The 6,754-nt window shown below is 48.3% G+C and overlaps 1 non-coding gene across 1 annotated transcript; it reads left to right on the top strand.

The window, feature by feature from the left end:
• The first annotated feature begins 373 nt into the window (after positions 1–373).
• On the top strand, positions 374–445 carry TRNAT-CGU (transfer RNA threonine (anticodon CGU)). The gene has a single exon. It is a non-coding gene; the product is annotated as a tRNA-Thr (tRNA).
• The last annotated feature ends 6,309 nt before the right edge of the window (positions 446–6,754 follow it).

Below are 6,754 nucleotides of genomic sequence, written 5' to 3'. Positions count from 1 at the left end.
AGCTAGCCCCCAGTCCCGACAGTTCCGACATCAGCTTAGCCCCGGGTCTTTTCCAGACCTAGCAACTCCCCTGCTGAGAGCACTGAAAATAATGCACAATGTTTTCCTCACAGGGCAAACAAATTGTAGGAAGGCACACGTTTATAGAGTAGACTGGAATGAAGCAGTGAACGAGAACGGCAATCTGCTAATATCGCACCAGGTTGGGAAAGCAGACCAGGTCTATAAGCACAGCGAAGTGATGAAATACAACGACAGACGAAAATCGCCTGTGAAACAAAGCACTGGCCCCATTGATTAGAATTACGAAATCAGATGATCCCGGACGTTATGTCAGAAAACAACATTTGGAAAAGGCGGGCTGTGCTATGGAGGCGCGGTGGCCAAGTGGTAAGGCGTCGGTCTCGTAAACCGAAGATCGTGGGTTCGACCCCCACCCGTGCCTTTCTGCATTTTTTAGAAGGATTCCAATTTGCACCGATTTCGTTCATACCCCCCGGAATTGGTGAACAGAACTGTGGGAGAGAAATACAAAAGAAAACGAAAGCGCCACCCGGAACCAGAACATAAAAAAATCCGATATCGCCCACAATATCTGTATCACCACAAATCTTAATTCTATGCCCCAATCCGACCCTGGTCAGGTATGTTCATGGCGGATTGGTGGCATATCATTGGTTAGCGCCTGTGAAAACACAGAGTGTGTGAGTAGACAATTGAAGAATGGTTGATGATGCATTCATTGGACAAAGGGGTGCAGAGTGGATGATAGCGCAGCATATGTGAGACATGTTGGCGGCCTCATTACAACCCTGCCGTTAAGCGGTTAACGGCGCCGTTAAACCCTTAAAGCCCGATTCACACTTTTAACGCCTGCTTTTTGCAGGCGTTAAAGTCCAACCCGCTAAGGGACCTTGGTGCTATTTACGGCACCGTAATTTACGGTGCCGTAATTAGCACCTTCCGCATTCCCATTGAGCCCTATGGGCCAAAAATGGGAATGGGGAAGGGGCCATGGTGAATGGGGATTTACCGCCCCGCCAACCTTGGAATGGGGTGGTAAATCCGCCATCCACCATGGCGGAATCCGGCATGGACCATGATGCTAACAGCACCATGGTCCAACGCCAGGGTTGTAATAACAGAGTGGGTAACAGTAGGGTAGACATGCATGGAATGTTTAGTATCCCTGTTCTTGCCATGTGCCCTGCTCCAGAATGGATGGTATGAATGATGGGTGAGTGCATGGAAGTTAGAATGTGGGTGAGTGTGGAGGAGGGAGTGGCAGTTGGAAAGGTACAGCTGTGGTAGCAGGTGTAATGTGGTCAGATGATGGTGCGACGGCTACGTTGAGGCGTTGCACGTTCTATAATAAAGGGGGCGTTCCAGGGCCTGGCTAGCAGAGCATGCCCGAAGCCCAACGGCAGGAGACCTGTGTCCGCGTGGTCATTCACGGGGGGACGGGGGGAAGACTACACCCGGGGCTCCATGAGTGCGCATACAAACCCTTAACATTGGCGATGAGGACGGCGCCTGGGCAGGGAAGAGGATTTCGGTCCGCACGGCAGGGTTAATTCCTCTTAGTGCCTGCCAGCTGCAGTTTGCAGTAATATTTTGACTGCTTTGTTCATCCCGGTGGCAGCGGCTCCTATGTGGAGTGCTCGTGCCCCCATGGGATAATTTTTGGAACCACTGTGCAGAACCCTGCGGTGTTCACACCGCGTAGAATGCCCAAAGCGAGGCCCAACTGTCAAAAAAAAAAAAGATTTGTTTGAATGCGCATGGAATCAATCAGTGTCAAGGGAAGGATCATGGTACAAGAGTGTGTGTAAAAAGACAGATGAGCCGAAGACTGTGAGGACGGTGAAAGGAGCTCAGGATCGAGAGGTGTTTGAAGCACGAAAGGAAAGGCATCCTGCCCCAGTAGTGTTGGTGACGTTCTAAGTTGCGGCCTCTGCCTGCACAGAGGTGCTTGTGTGCTCTTACGCGTTGGGAGTTGCGGCCTCTACGTTAACGGAGGTGCCTGTGCGCTCGGACACGCGTCGACTTGAAGGAGGAAGAGAAGCATGAGTGAGGTCGAGGGTGACAATCAGATGGATGGTCAAGTACCTGCAGGAGGTTCAGTTTGAACAAGAGGATGCCATCGCCAACAAGGCTCTCTGGCCCCCATGCCGGAGTTCAACACACCAGGCAATTCATCAAGCCTGGGGCCGGAATGGTGGAAATTCTTTGACACAGACATTACTAAGGACATGCTGTTAAGCTCTGCTGCGGCTGAAGCCTTAGGGAACGTGAGCTTTGCATTTGGATTGCATGTCGAAGACATTAATGCTTCGACACAGGAGTATGCCCGGCGGAGGTAATGTTCCGCCAACCTATGCACTCATGGCTACCCCAGGAGACCCAGCAGGAGGAGAGGAGTCCATAGGAGCAGGACGTGTCGAGCAGGGATGACAAGGCTAGAAACAAGATGGAGTACGCTGACCACAAAAAACAGGCTCGGCAAGCAAACTTAAAGGTTGGTGATCATGCCCTGGTACAACAGACTCAGTTCCACAAGGACATGCCGCCATTTGACCCCTGCCACTGACCATCACAGACTTGAAGGGATCTATGGTGACTGCCGAGAGAGCCAGTTGGACAGTGACGAGGAACAGCTCATTCTTCAGGAAGACATATCACGGCACACCTCAGGTTCACCAATTCGGAAGCGTAGACAAATTGCTTGTGAGAGAAGTATCTGAATATTCGGTTATGAAGAGGAATTGGATACAGAGGGACAAGCATCCCCCGAAAGGGGACGAGGTGAGGAAGATGCACAACCCTCAGTCGAGGACAGACCATGCCGCGCCACCCGAAAGCCGAGACGATGGATGGAAGAAATGGGGTAGGACAATGTTATTTTGGGGGAGGTGTAGCGTTGCGCGTGATCACCTGACACCAGGGACACGCAGCGGCACATCAGGTTTGACCGTGTGACCAATGTTAATGCAAACGCGCAAAGCACGCCAATAAATAAGTTTCATGCCTGATGAGATCCTGTGTGGCTGTGTCCTCATTTCGCTAACACGCGAGCCCTGATTCCCAGTGATGATCCGATAGTCTGTGCAAGACAAGTGGTGTTTTGGGAGGGTGAAACTGTATTCGAGACAAGTGACATCCTCCAAAAACAGGTGTGAGTTAGGAGGTATGCAAGCTCTTGCTCACCAGACTTTAAAGGCACTCATTGCGTTCCGGTTCATGGGCAGGATTCATTGAATTTAATTGATATTTTATATATATCGCTCGTATTGGCGGCTCCAGGACGTGTCTGCAGGTGTCCGCAGGGGAAGCAAAGGAAGCCAGACACCAACAAAACTGTGGGTATGGCATGGGTGGGGTGTAGAGCAATCACTCTACTCCAGAAAGCCCCTGTCACTCTACCTTACCTTCCATAGCATAGACTGCCATAGACTTAAATCAAGACATACCTAGGAAGACTTGCGACCACCGTAAATGGATTGTAAATACTGCCTTACGATGCACATGAACTTACTTGCCAATTTTAGCTAGTGCCACACGTGTAGGGAACTGAACTTTAGCTTGCACCGCATCTAGATAAAAATTGGTATTCTTAACATGCACCACACTTAGAATTCTGAACCCTAGCTTGCGTCGCATCTAGATAGAAATGTGATTGTTAGCATGTGCCTCACTCAGGATTCTTAACTCTAGCTTGTGTCGCATCTAGATAGAAATGTTATTCTTAAGATGCACCACACTTAGAATTCTAAACCCTAGCTTGCGTCGCATCTAGATAGAAATGGGATCGTTAGCATGTTAGAAGTGTCCTCAATAGCCTCTGTGAAAAGTCGAATTTAGAAGTGTGCCCAATAGCCTCTCTGTTAAAGTTGAACCTAGAAGTGTCCCCAATAGCCTTTTGTGAAAACTGAATTTAGAAGTGTACCCAATAGCCTCTCTGAGAAAGTAGAATTTAGAAGTGTCCTCAATAGCCTCTCTGTTAAAGTTGAACCTAGAAGTGTCCCCAATAGCCTTTTGTGAAAGTAGAATTTAGAAGTGTCCCCAATAGCCTCTCTGAGAAAGTAGAATTTAGAAGTGTCCTCAATAGCCTCTTTGTTAAAGTTGAATTTAGAAGTGTCCCCAATAGCCTCTGTGAAAAGTTGAATTTAGAAGTGTGCCCAATAGCCTCTGTGGGAAGTTGAATTTAGAAGTGTGCCCAATAGCCTCTGTGAAAAGTTGAGTTTAGAAGTGTGCCCAATAGCGTCTGTGAAAAGTAGAATTTAGACGTGCGCCCAAAAGCCTCTCTGAGAAAGTTGAATTTAGATGTGTGCCCAATAGCCTCTGTGAAAGTTGAATTTAGAAGTGTCCTCAATAGCCTCTGTGGGAAGTTGAATTTAGAAGTGTGCCCAATAGCCTCTGTGAAAAGTTGAATTTAGAAGTGTGCCCAATAGCGTCTGTGAAAAGTAGAATTTAGAAGTGCGCCCAATAGCCTCTATGAGAAAGTTGAACTTAGAAGTGTGCCCAATAGCGTCTGCGAAAAGTAGAATTTAGAAGTGCGCCCAATAGCCTCTCTGAGAAAGTTGAATTTAGAAGTGTGCCCAATAGCCAAGTTGCCCAATAGCCCCTGTGAAAGTTGAATTTAGAAGTGTGCCCAATAGCCTCTGTCAAAAATTGACTTTAGAAGTGTCCTCAATAGCCTCTGTGGAAAGTTGAATTTGGAAGTGTGCCCAATAGCCTCTGTGAAAGTTGAATTTAGAAGTGTCCTCAATAGCCTCTGTGAAAAGTTGGATTTAGAAGTGTGCCCAATAGCCTCTCTGTTAAAGTTGAATTTAGAAATGTGCCCAATAGCCTCTGTGAAAAGTTGAACCTAGAAGTGTTGTGTTCCCAATAGCCTCTCTGTGAAAAGTAGAATTTAGAAGTGTCACCAATAGCCTCTCTGTGAAAGTAGAATTTAGAAATGTGCCCAATAGCCTCTGTGAAAAGTTGAACCTAGAAGTGTCCCCAATAGCCTTTTGTGAAAACTGACTTTAGAAGTGTGCCCAATAGCCTCTTTGTGAAAGTTGAATTTAGAAGTGTCCCCAATAGCCTCTCTGAGAAAGTAGAATTTAGAAGTGTTCCCAATAGCCTCTTTAGAACATTTTAGAAAACATTTGAATGACCATATAACCCACCATATGCTTACTCTCTCCTTTACACCACCACTCAACTAGAACACAGAGATACTATGACACCATTCGGTATAACTGTTCTCATACCAACATCCGTCACATACTCCACATCACTCTATGTAAACACTGCTGGTTACACACCCCCAGCCAGGCGTTCTCCTCAGGCCTAACGCAGCCACATCCGGTCTGGATAAATCCTGCCAGAACGAACACATACTCCTGACCCCTCAACCACCACACCTACCGCTAAGAAGCAGCTATTACACGAATACTGCACAAGCTGCACACATACATGGTGCCCACACGCACCTTTGACTCTCTCTACTCCCTCTACTGATCTGAACTTCGGTTCCCAAGGGCGTTTCAACCTACCAGCGCTTTCAGACCATACCAATGGTATATAAGGCGCTATATAAATGCAAAATAACAATAACAAGTGTTTCAGAGCGCGACCAGGCAAGGGAGGTGAACAAGGGAGAAAAAAACAACAATCTTACTAGGCCCAGTGACATTGAGAACGCGCAAGTGCATGGGTGAAGGAGAAGGGGAAAAGTGCATGGAAGGGGGGAGGTGGAAAGTGCAGAGCAGAGGAGAAACAGATAAATAATAATAAATAAATATTAAAGGCAACAGTGGTAGTGCAGCCAGCAAGTGGCAAGTGCTGGGTTTAGCATACAGGGTATGTCTGATGAGTGCAGAAGAAAAGGGGGTGGGGGACTGCATGGGTACAGATACAGACCCCAGTGCAGTGCAAGGGGTGGCCCGGAAGCAGGGCATAAGTGTGGCAGGATGAGCAGGCACTTGGGACCGGAGGACAGAGGGTGGCCAGGTGCACAATGCCGAGAGAGCAACAGATTAGCAGGGGCTAAGGGGGGAAAGGCAGATGCAAAGAGGAAGGTCTTGATGTGCGTCCGGAACCGGAGATGGTTCTCCTCAAGTTTCAGAGTGGCAGGGAGGCTGTTCCAAAGGGAGGCCCCAGCCGAAAACAGAGATCTACACCCAGCTCGTTTCTTTGAGAAACGACTGACCCTGAAGGAGTTCGAGGTAGATGAGGAAAGAGCTCGAGAGGGGAGGTATTTACGGAGGGATAGTTGAAGGTATTTTGGACCCAGGTCCCAGAACGCCTTGTAGACAATGCAGAGGGTTTTAAATGTAATCCTTGCATCCACTGGGAGCCAATGAAAGGATTCCAGAACTGGAGAGATACAATCCCAGGGCTTGAGGCCAAGGACAAGTCTTGCAGTCCTGTTCCGGATTAGTTGTAAAGGGCGGAGAGTGGGGGCAGGTATATTTAGAAAGGGGCTCTTACAGTAGTCCATCCTAGAGAACCAGATCCTGGGAGACAGTGCGCTTCTGGGGGAAGGAGAGGAAAGGCAGAGTGCCTCTGAGGAGGTGCAGTAGGACGTTTGACTATTTAGAGACATCAGAGATGTGGGCGGAGAAGGAAAGTGTGGAGTCAAAGATGACCCTGAGGTTCTTAGACTCGCAGGTAGGGGTAGGAGGAGAGCCAAGGGAGGCCGGCCAGAGAGTGAGGGGAAAGGATGGTGAAGGTGTACCGATGAGGAGGATCTCAGTCTTGTTGGCAT

This window comes from Ambystoma mexicanum, chromosome 2q (assembly GCF_040938575.1).
Source record: "Ambystoma mexicanum isolate Mex_15411 chromosome 2q, UKY_AmexF1_1, whole genome shotgun sequence".
NCBI lineage: Eukaryota > Metazoa > Chordata > Amphibia > Caudata > Ambystomatidae > Ambystoma > Ambystoma mexicanum.
This window is presented reverse-complemented; position numbering and strand designations above follow the sequence as displayed.